The 10,732-nt window shown below is 41.4% G+C and overlaps 2 pseudogenes; both read right to left on the bottom strand.

Moving 5' to 3' along the window:
- Window positions 1-7,200: 7,200 nt before the first annotated feature.
- On the bottom strand, window positions 7,201-7,352 carry LOC113307051 (annotated as a pseudogene).
- Window positions 7,353-8,345: 993 nt separating this feature from the next.
- LOC113307258 lies at window positions 8,346-8,526 on the bottom strand (annotated as a pseudogene).
- Between the last annotated feature and the right edge of the window lie 2,206 nt (window positions 8,527-10,732).

Genomic DNA, 10,732 nt, shown 5'->3' with positions numbered 1-10,732 from the left:
GGTTACACTTCACCGAGGTACTATCTTTCCGACTTCTCTCTTTACTATTTCCTCATGTTACTTATATTTTTGGTACAGTTCTTTAATTAGAAACATTGAGGACAATGTTAGATTTAAGTTTGGGGGTGGGGTAGAACTTTTTGTTACCTTTTCGTTGCAATAATTAAACTCCAGAGCCTAGAAATTTATCCCTATTAAGGATGACACTAACCAATCTAAGTGGATGGAAGAATTTTGGTTGTAGGAGTTGAGGAACCAATCTGACTAGATGGAAACATCTAAAGAGTCTATTCATAAAAGCACAGAGCTCAGGTGTTAGAAATAACATGATAGTTTCACCATATCTCGTTGAGTCCTTTTCACTTCTGTTTTTATTTTGTATTGTTTTTAAACTATGTTTCTCTAAGTGATTAGGTGGGGCTCACGATTCAAGTTGTTACCAATGCTAGGGTGAATTAGAGTGATTGAGATACAAAAAAAAAAAAAAGAGAAACTGAGACCATACCATCAGACCAACTGGAATAAATTCAATAAAGTCGACCACTGGAACCCTTGTATATGTCAGTTGTGTTGACCTAGAGTTAGGATTATCAATCACTAGTTCCCTTGTATATGCGAGTGTGTTGATATTAGTCAGACTAGTATCTCAGTCCATTAGGATAGGTTCATTTTGGCGGACGCCTTCAAACAGATATGAGAAACACCGTTCACCTAGTAAACATCAAAACCATCTATGTTTTTCTCTATATCCATCTTCTTGATTTATCCATGTGATTAGTTTTGACTCCGGATATTGATGTCCATAGTGCGACTATCTGAGTAGAGTTCTGTCACTTATATATGAATTTTAGTATGCTTGAGTGCAAATTCGTGTACAACAATTGGAATTCCGCATCAGGGTACTTCCTCCTGTAGTCAATAAGTATGCCAACCAAGGAGATTCTTTAGTGCCTTCCAAGGTTCTGTGTAGATAGCTAGGGTCTGGAGTATAAAGGTTTTGTGGGTATACCTCTGGTAAGCCCTCCGGAGACAACACTCCGCCACTAGAGACACCTAGGGGTTTAAAGGCTTATTGCATACGCTAAATGCAATCGACGATGCCTGCGACAGTGAGTTAGGATTTTATTTCTATTTTATTTTTGCTCGAGGACTAGCAAATAATAGGTTTGGGGGTATTTGATAGACACATTTTTGTGTCCGATTTGTCTCGATTCTATATATTGTTAGGGCTCATTTTTGTACTTATTATGGTGTTTTATTTATTTGTAGGTATTTTTGGCCAATAAACATTTTTGGAAAAAATTGGCTCGAAAAGTTGTCGGAAAGCACCCGGAGGACACTTGATATTCAGACCCCCGGTTTGGATAAGGGGCACCCTCAAGACACCCCTTAAGGCAGCTTCTAAAGGCACCCCTACTCTGGTTAGGGGGCATCCCTGTTCTTCCCTATTTGAACAGAAAATTAGCGGGAAATATTTGGCAGTTGAGAACAAAATTAGGGTTCATACTTTGGAGGGGTTTACACGAGATTCAATCTCGTATTTGTGTTGGGCTGGACTCAAGTTAACCAAACAGGGTTGGTAATGGATTTTGTTTTGATCGAATTTGGTTGAATCATCGAGATGACTCAAAACTGGAACATGAGTTTCTCGGGTCTCTGTTACATTGGTTTGGAGGAGTTTTAGCCGAGTTTGCTCGTGGTATTGATTGGTAAATGGAAATAATGTCTTCCCAGAGATTCGACTATATCTTAGAGAGAGTTTGGAAGAGTAGAAACAACTGAGATGCGTAAACAGATGGGTTCCAGAGACGTGTAGAAAAGAGAAACAAAAGTACGAGACTTTTGGTGGAGGGAAGTGGAAGATTTCTCGGGATTTAATCGTCATGTGAAGTATAAAAGTGCTGGGATGAGTCACAAAAAGAGGTACGCAACCTTAGGAGAAGTTTAGAACCCAACAGAGAAGAATCAGTCGAGTTGCAGAACGAGTTACACCAGCAGGAGAAGAAGAAGAAGCTTAAGAACAAATACCATTCAAAACAGTCGTTCTGTCAGTCTTAATATCTCAACACTTAGGCGTCTCAATTTGTAACACTGCTACAGTAACCAACAAGTCTCTGTAACAGTTCATCGTTTGTAACAGCTTCTTTGTAGCGCCAATACAGCGTTGCAATCTGTCTGTTTTATTGTCTTCCTTCCTTTTAATCAACTTTTGAACCATAAACCAATATTTTAAGCAAGTGATTAATATGAGGAGCTAAACCCCATTGCTGAGGCGATAGAGGAAGCTATTTTTCCAACAAAAAGTGTTATATTCTATTTTATCTTTTTATTTGCAATTTTTTATGATTATTTGCCTTGAACTAATATCGAATATGATTTTTATTTGAGTAATTGTGGTCTATTTTGATAGAGTATGCTTAGTTTAAGACTTTTGATGCTTCATACTTGGTATTTACAATTATTGCTTTTGAAAATCTACTTGTTGCAATAGTAAGAATCGAATTGAACGAGAAAATTGCATGAATACAAAGATTGGATTAAATCACCTTAAACTTGGAAAATAGTGGAATCTTAGCCTCAGTGTTCTTTTAATATTGATACCAACTTTTTCAGTGTTTGTTATAATTATTAGTGAGTTTTCTATTTAGTTTTGAATTTAAGTCTAAAGTTATCCTTCACAAGTTCGAGAATCGAATCACTTTTTACCACTATCTACAAATCACATCACGAGCCTTTGAAATTCACCCAGGTGAACCCAAAGATTATCCATCTCTTCAGGCACATACTCGAACCTCCGACATCGCTCCAGCTCTTCCTGAAGCCGCCTGATTTCGTCTTCCTGACGATCTATTTTGCCATCCTTGTTAGATATACGTTGCAGCAGATTTTTCACATGATCCTTTTCAATATCCCATTTTCTCTTCATAAGATGATATTCCGAAGCAGCTTCTAGATCTATACTAGCTATCTCGGGTAAAAGGATAACACTAAACTTAGGATATTGACACGAAAAAACTCAATCAACAACTACAGATATCTCGACAACATACCTTGAGTGGCCACAAGCTTGAGCTCCAGATCGCGTGATCGCTCCTTCTCCTGTTGTAATTGAAGTTTCACAGCCTCAAATTGCTGAACCTCCCTCTGCCGAATGGTAGCCTCTAACCTCGTCGATTCATAGCCTAAGAATTCACCGACCAAGACAGCATGTCGGCAAGGTCCGACGAAAATAAGGTGGACACAAGCGAGATACTCACCATGGTGTCAAAAGTATACGAGATATCTCCGTACTGCGGCGATCATATGCTCATCGATATAGGACCCAAAGCCCTCAGAGATCAGTGCGCCGAGCGAGTTACAAATAGGGACCGAAATGGTGAACGAAGTCTGGACGACTGGAGATGATCCAGAGACACCCTGGGGAAACCTCTGCAACACTTCAGTCCCAACAGTGGTAACCTTATCCAACACGGGTGTTTCGGTCGGCCCGGTCCCGCCAGACTACAAGCCAGAAGCTACAACAGCAACATCATCATCCTTCTTAGATTCATACTCATCGTCATCGCCGAAGATATCGTCCTCATCATCCTGATCGGGTATCTCGATCACAATATCCGAATCTTTCGATATTTCACCCTTCTTCACTGATCTACCCCAAGGAGGATTGTGCCTTGGGATCTGCTCCTCAACCTGAACCTCACCACCTACAGTTGTAGACGAGACATCAGAGCAATTTTTTAACGACCTCTTCAATAAATGAGAAATGGGACGCCGATCATCAAAATCCTCACCCTCTTGAACCTCGGACCCTCCAACATTTTCATCCGCGCACCTAGGCATTTTCTGCACAAGGCCCTACGTCAGACCATGTGAAGGAAAAAAACAGGGGCAAGTACATGTACTTAGAACTACAGTTGTATGTTTGTTACCTTCCCCTGAACCTCCCCGACCCTTGTACTTGCACTTATCTTCTTAGAAATCAGAGCCGTCTTAACAAGCTCGCCCTGAGACTTAACCTACGACTACCAAAAGACAATCAATACCCCGAGCCAATATAGTTAGGACCAAAGAAAACCGAGGAAAAGCGGCATACCTTATTATCGTTAATAACCCAGAAGGGATAAGGCTCGATGGGAAGCTCCGGAGGAGGAAAGCTACCGTGCAAAATTTGACCACGGACAAGAGTGGGACTCGGTACCAGTAAGGATCGTTCGTATGACGAGCACGCTTATTAGAACCTTTACCAATAGGATCAGCATCCAACATTAGCCTAGCAGTACCATCGGGGAGAACCTTCTGACAATGAGGGCTAGCAGCGAATCCAGCAAGATCACCATTGGTAGCGGTCCCGCTTCGATAGTTAGCAAAAAAACTAGCAGAAGTATATGCTAGAGCATCGGTTGGTTTATAGGTCGACCACTCGGCCTCAGTACAATGACCGTCGCCTCGCCTTTTCCACTCGTTCATCAGGCGAAAAGTGTTTCCATTCCACTGAGCCAAGCATCGGGGAGGACGAAGTTGCGATAGCACCTCATAATAGAAGGGACTCTTAGGATCATACAGCGGGAGACGAAGACCAAGCTCGAGCTGCCCCTAGTAATGATAACTGCCTCGGACGACTGTTCGAACTGATCGACACCGGATTTCCTCAACACACCCGTTTGGCCCGAGATAAGAGCCACCTCATAGTTCTGAAGACAAAATTCTTCCTTCAATTGACTAATGAATTCATCATCAGACAGTTCCTTAGAAATTCTCTTATCATCCCTACACGGAAACAAAGGAGAACTGTCAGGGAAGAGGGATTTCATAGCACGATAATCATGATGGGAAGGACTATCAAGCAAAAACAAAGAATCAAGGAAAACAACATCACTATCAGAAAAAGTATCACTCACGCACCTCTTTTCAGTCATGGGTGGGGAAGAAGTTTCCATTGCAGAACAAAGGGAGAGCTCGAAACCCGAAGACAAACAGAAGAAAGAGCAATGAAGGAAGAAAACCAACCAGGGCAGCCGCCGTCAACTCGGAAACCAAAGAAGAAAGCGAAAATGGAGAAGGGTCACCGGAATTAATGGCAGCAAGGAAGGAGTAGAGTCGGACGGAGAGAGAAACTTTTGATTTTGTAGGAAAACACAAATGACGGTTAGAAGCAGAAGCCGCACAACTTATACTTAAAGGAATCGTAACCGGCAGCAACGGTTACAGGTCATAAAGGCGGTAGTAGTGGGGAACTGCATGGAGGAATTCGCGGCATGATTAGGGACGTGGGAAGTCGAGCAATTTTTTTCCCCTCGTGTCAAGTACACGGGTGAAAGAAGAGGCATAAATGTAGGTTTAAATAATCCACGGGGCTAGGTGGCGAGATCCCAAGCTAAGTTGCAACAAGAAGCAAAGGAAGAGAAGCACTGAATAACCCAAGCGGGCACAAACAAAGAGAAATCACGAGGGCCGAGTGTGACAACCATTTAGCTGTCGGATGTGACAAGTCTCCCATCACCTGACAAAGATGACAGAAGACACTCGGTCAAACTAAGAAAGAAAGTCAAGACGAGGCAGCGAGAAGGGAGAAGGCGATCTTGGACCAAATAACATCAAGGGATCGGCCTCGGGTGTGAAACTATCGGGATCCCTTGTTGTGTCAGCCTAGCCGATAGATTGGAGGAACTTTAGAGTAGACCCGAGGAGAAACAACAAGATAGATACACCATGATTTACACTGTAACTTCGTTGTATCCCTGCCTTGGCCTATAAATATAAGGGCATCTATAGAGTGAGAGGCAAGTTGTAAGTAAGAGAAAGTTCACACTTAGAGAGAAAAGAAGTCATTGTTGTGAGAGATCATCATTTGTAACCAAACTTGAAGTAATATTAATCATCCCTTTCACCCCGTGGACGTAGGTAATTATGCCGAATCACGTATATCTTTGTGTTCATGTTTATTCATGCATCTTCACTTTGATTTAGCTTAGTAGTTTCACCCTTGGATGTAGTGTGCGGTTTTATGCTACCACAACATACACAAGTACTTGTAAAATAGGTACCAGAAAAGAGAGAAATCTTGTTATAGAAAACAAAAGAAAAATCTTGATTTTTGTTCACCATGAGCTTGAACAGGTTGCGTTCAATCCCCAAAATCTCGTTTTTTTTCTTATTCTTGTCAAACCATAATAGGTTCCCAGTTTAGGCTTTTGATATTGTGGGGGCAATTGCACTGCCAGTGCACGTGGAAGCACTTTTGCTGGCAAAGAAAGAAGTTGGAATTTTTTAAAGGAACTTTTGTAGTTCGGCGGCTGCTTCATCATCTTTAGGGTGGACATTTTCCAACTTAATGAAGCTACGTTTTTTAAACTTGAATGTTTTTTACTAGCGGACATTGTTTGTGATAAACTATCTGCTTGTTTTTCGATACATTTTCTCCAGGTACACTTTCTTATTCACATACAAATTCTCATGTGTTCAAAATCAAAACTACATAAACTTGATATATCTTCAATCACTGCTTGTCTCTCTTTTTTCTAAAGTGAAACTGCAACTCCAAAAGAGTTTTTGGTTCTTTCTTCAAAACTTCCCACATTATAAACAACATTTTATTAGGCTTCTAGAACTCTCTTTCCAATACCCAGGTGCATGATCCGAAAACGGTCCAAAAAATTCTGAGACCCCGTCGCAGGAAATCTCAAATGCTTTTCGATTGACAAGGAGGGATTATTAACTATGCGGCCGAATGTATCATTCGCATCAGAAGTAGCCGCGAATGAAGGATAAAGCTTTCCGCTTTGTAGAACTAGAGTTGTTTTTGTTCCCAAATTAGAGTTTAATAGATTTGTTTTAGTGATAACTTGATTTAGTTGGCCAGTGTTTGGTTCACTTCAGAAGCCAGAAAGACTAGTTGATCATAAGGCGAACGTTACCATTTGGCTATAATTATAGGATATGGCCTAGAATATGCAAGTCAGCAGCGTAAAACAAAATTTTGTCAGAATGCTATGCCCTGCAAAATAAAATCCGCGACCAACTAAATAAAAGGCCCGATTCAAGTTGGGAAGTTGAATCGGGTCTTTAAGAAAGATTCTAAATCATGGTCTGTAAAATTGGCAGGGGCCGGACGCATAGCCCTCCTCAACGGGGAGATCTTAGGCCGAGACAAATTATTAGGCTTGGTAGAATTGGCAGGGGCCGCGCGTACGCATACCCCCTCAAGAACAAATTTCCCTCAAGAACAAATTTATGACGTAGACTCTCCCTCAATGAGGAGATCTTAGGCGAGCACCCTTCCAAAGTGCAATGGAAGTCACTAACCTAGGCCATGACCCTTCATGATCAGCCATAGAACCCGTCCAGGTAAGTATGACTTCAAGTTGCATTTCAAGCTTGTTTTATAGGGTTGTTTTTGGTATCTTATTTCTTGTCTGATAAATGTGGGACTAATATACCTTTCAGTTACTTTACTCTAGTCTGTTGCTTTCATTGGGAGAGGTTGGGCCATGTAGGCCTGTAGTCTTGTTGCCAGGCAACACTGCACCACCCAAAAGCAGTATATGATGTCTTTTTGGCCACATCTTGTATTGGAATCTGCGGTGAGATGATCCCTTTTGATTGTAAGCTATAGCTAGCAAATTTAATAAGTAAGGTACTGCAGGAATGGTGCAAGGTTACAGGTGCACAAAAATTTGGTGCTTGATATTGAGCCTCAAATGACATGGTCTAACATTGTTTGCTTACAAATCTGGAGCAGGTACATGAGAAGTTGAACACCAGAGACGTTTGAGTGCAGGTGGACTCCTCCAAATGTCAATGAACTGTTGGCGTGTTCTTGTAGACGTTTGAGTGCAGGTGGATTCTTATTTACAAACCCGGTTTAACACCAAATTTAATGCAAAGTCCTTCCTAAGCACTTGTCTATTCAGAAAAAAAATGTAATACAGGTCTTTGTAATGGGTTCCATATGCCTGAAATGGTATCAAGCATGGAATACATGATGCAGTATTTCCATCTGACCTCGTGTATTGCGCGTCTCTTTGTCAGGGGTTGGTGATAAAATTTTCTGGATTTACTCTTCCATCTACTTTATTGAATGTTTATAAATTTATGGATTCTATCACCTGAAATACTCCAATTTTTTATTCGATTTTGGTAAAATCTTGGTAAATTTCCGTGCAAGAAGATTATATTCAAGCTCTCCAGTATTCAAAAAGTTGCAGGACGCATTTAGATTTGGTAGGGAGTGCGCCAGGCCTGCTTGAGAACCCCAGCACCAAGCTACTGTGATGGGAATTCCCATTCAAAAAGTTGACGCAGCAACCAACTAATCACCCATGCAAAAAATTTCATTTATATTTTGGTGGGGGTGCGCCAGGCCTTTGCAGTAGTGCAACGCAGAGGCGACGCGTGAGAACCCTAGCAGCAAGCTACTGTGATGGAAATTAATATAATATCGTGTGAGCCGATGGCTCACATATCAGATATTAAACTAATAAGAACAGATACTACACTTGATCTTGGCCAAAAGGCCAAGAAAGGTATGCTTTTTCAAGTTTCGCAATTCAGCTTTTATAGGTTGCAACATCCAGAATACCTTACGACTTGAGCAATGTGGGATGAAAGCTGAAACGCTTAAACCCCACATTAGGTTTGCATACACATCTCACTTCATTGAAAGCAGATTCTCTATTTTTCATTGAATATGAAATTAGTACTACCATTTCGAGAAGGGTAGAATGAGCAACCCATCCGTGACTGTGTATCCTATATTATCATTTTTACTTTTTTGTGTCTAGTAACTTTTATTCTGGTAGAATGGGACCCTGCTAAAGTATGGACCGCAGCTTGGATTCCCTCCCTTCCGGTGCAAAAAACGAGTTTTCTTCTTTTTGTTTCTTAACAAAACTGCGGGGTCAGGTAAGATTTTAGATGCTAACGAATAGCCACCAATGTTATCTGTGTGCACATATTTCATCATCAAACACGTGTATATAGGAACATACGTGGAGAGTATGTGGACAAAGTCATCAAAGCATGATGACATGTGCCCACAGCCAAGATGCCCATCCCGTCGATGTTGGATCTTTGCCCGAACAAATCTAAGGACAGAAGTTAAAAAGACCACTCAAGGTATGCCCTCTTTCTCTTTTTTTTTTAATTGATAAATGATAGTTCAAATGCCTACGGAACCATTTTAATATTTTGTCGCTCAGAATTAAAATTTCTAATGTTCACCTTTTTATATGTGCTAATGAAGGATGTTAGAAGACTTCAGGAACTATTAGAAAAGCAACCTTTTCAGTTTTCTAATCTGCAACGTCTGAAGCTGCAAAAGATAAGTCTCTCAACATTGTTGAGATTATTAGTCCGCGTTGTTTGGGCAATCTAAGATCCCGCGATTTATAATTTATGGGCCTCTCCACTCATTGCCAATTGGTTTCGAGTTGGATGACATGTGCCCACAGCCAAGATGCCCATCCCGCCGACGTTGGATCTTTGCCCGAACAAATCTAAGGGCAGAAGTTAAAAAGACGTACCGGTAACACCATGTACTGCGGAGCACCAGATAACTCCCGAAGTGTTACTTTATCTCATCCCCAAAAGAAGCCAAGATCAACGGTGGAGAGAAAATGAACTGACATGGATGTGACAGGGGCAGAAGACACTTGCCTGACACGAGCAGGCACCTCAACTACCCGCATTAAACACTCTGAGCAGCATACGTGTCGATCAACCCGTGGAACGAACGAGGACGACTCTGCGTGATGAAGTAATAAAGGAAGACCCCCGCGTGATGGACACAGAACACAAGAAGATAAGGTTCCAACGGTCCTCAGAGATGGGTCCCACACTCTAACCCTATAAATACCCCCTCTCCACCAAGAGTAAGGGGATCGGAAAATTGAGGAAGGGAAGGAGAGAGAAATTGTGAGTGTAAGTTAGTCCTTTACCATATACAGATCTATGTAAACCCCAAAGTCACTCGACTATCTTTGTAACCATCAAGTATATAGTGAAACAACAACCCCGTGGATGTAGGCCTTAGTGCTGAACCACGTAAATCCCAGTCTTATTTACATTTCAGCACTTTATATTTGCCTAACGCTCCATGAGTTTTACTTTTATGCTTCGTTTTCTTTATCTTCCCCTACGTAAACACCCCTCTCAATGTTATTGGATGAGGCTATGATAAACCCGAAGGTTTGGAGTCAAGGAATCAATGCCATTGTATTATCAGTGCGAGTCCGTACCTAGAGTGCGAATATTGTTTGTGAACATATAGATGCCTTCGTGATTTACGTGTTCACATTATCTATCTATAATCTATTGATCGAAAACTACAAGTGTGTGCGTGTTTGTGTTCTGATCGGATTTCAGCTCATTTCTTTTATAAGAAACTGCAAGTTTTTGCTGGAAAGAGTTACTAGATTGCATACTTATGATGTTTAATTACATATATTGTTACCATTTGGTCCATTTTTGTTAACATCACAAACACCTTACCATCTGGATCATTTAGTGATACAGGTTTCCAGGAGTCTATCGAGTCTATGTTGTAAAAGGCGAGCGTCTTTGGCGCCTAGGTGCCAAAGGCGCACTAAGCGCAGGCCTAGCGCCTAGCAGAAAAGGCGCCAAGGAATGCCAATTTCTGCAATTTTCCATTTTTTCCGCGACGCCTAGGCGCTAGGCAAGGCGCCTTTTACAACATAGTACCGAGTCAAGGTAGAAGTAAAGCCTTACAACGCCT

The sequence above is a fragment of the Papaver somniferum genome, chromosome 8, assembly GCF_003573695.1.
Source record: "Papaver somniferum cultivar HN1 chromosome 8, ASM357369v1, whole genome shotgun sequence".
Taxonomy (NCBI): Eukaryota; Viridiplantae; Streptophyta; class Magnoliopsida; order Ranunculales; family Papaveraceae; genus Papaver; species Papaver somniferum.
Note: the sequence above shows the minus strand (reverse complement) of the source record. Positions and strands in the feature narration are given on the sequence as shown.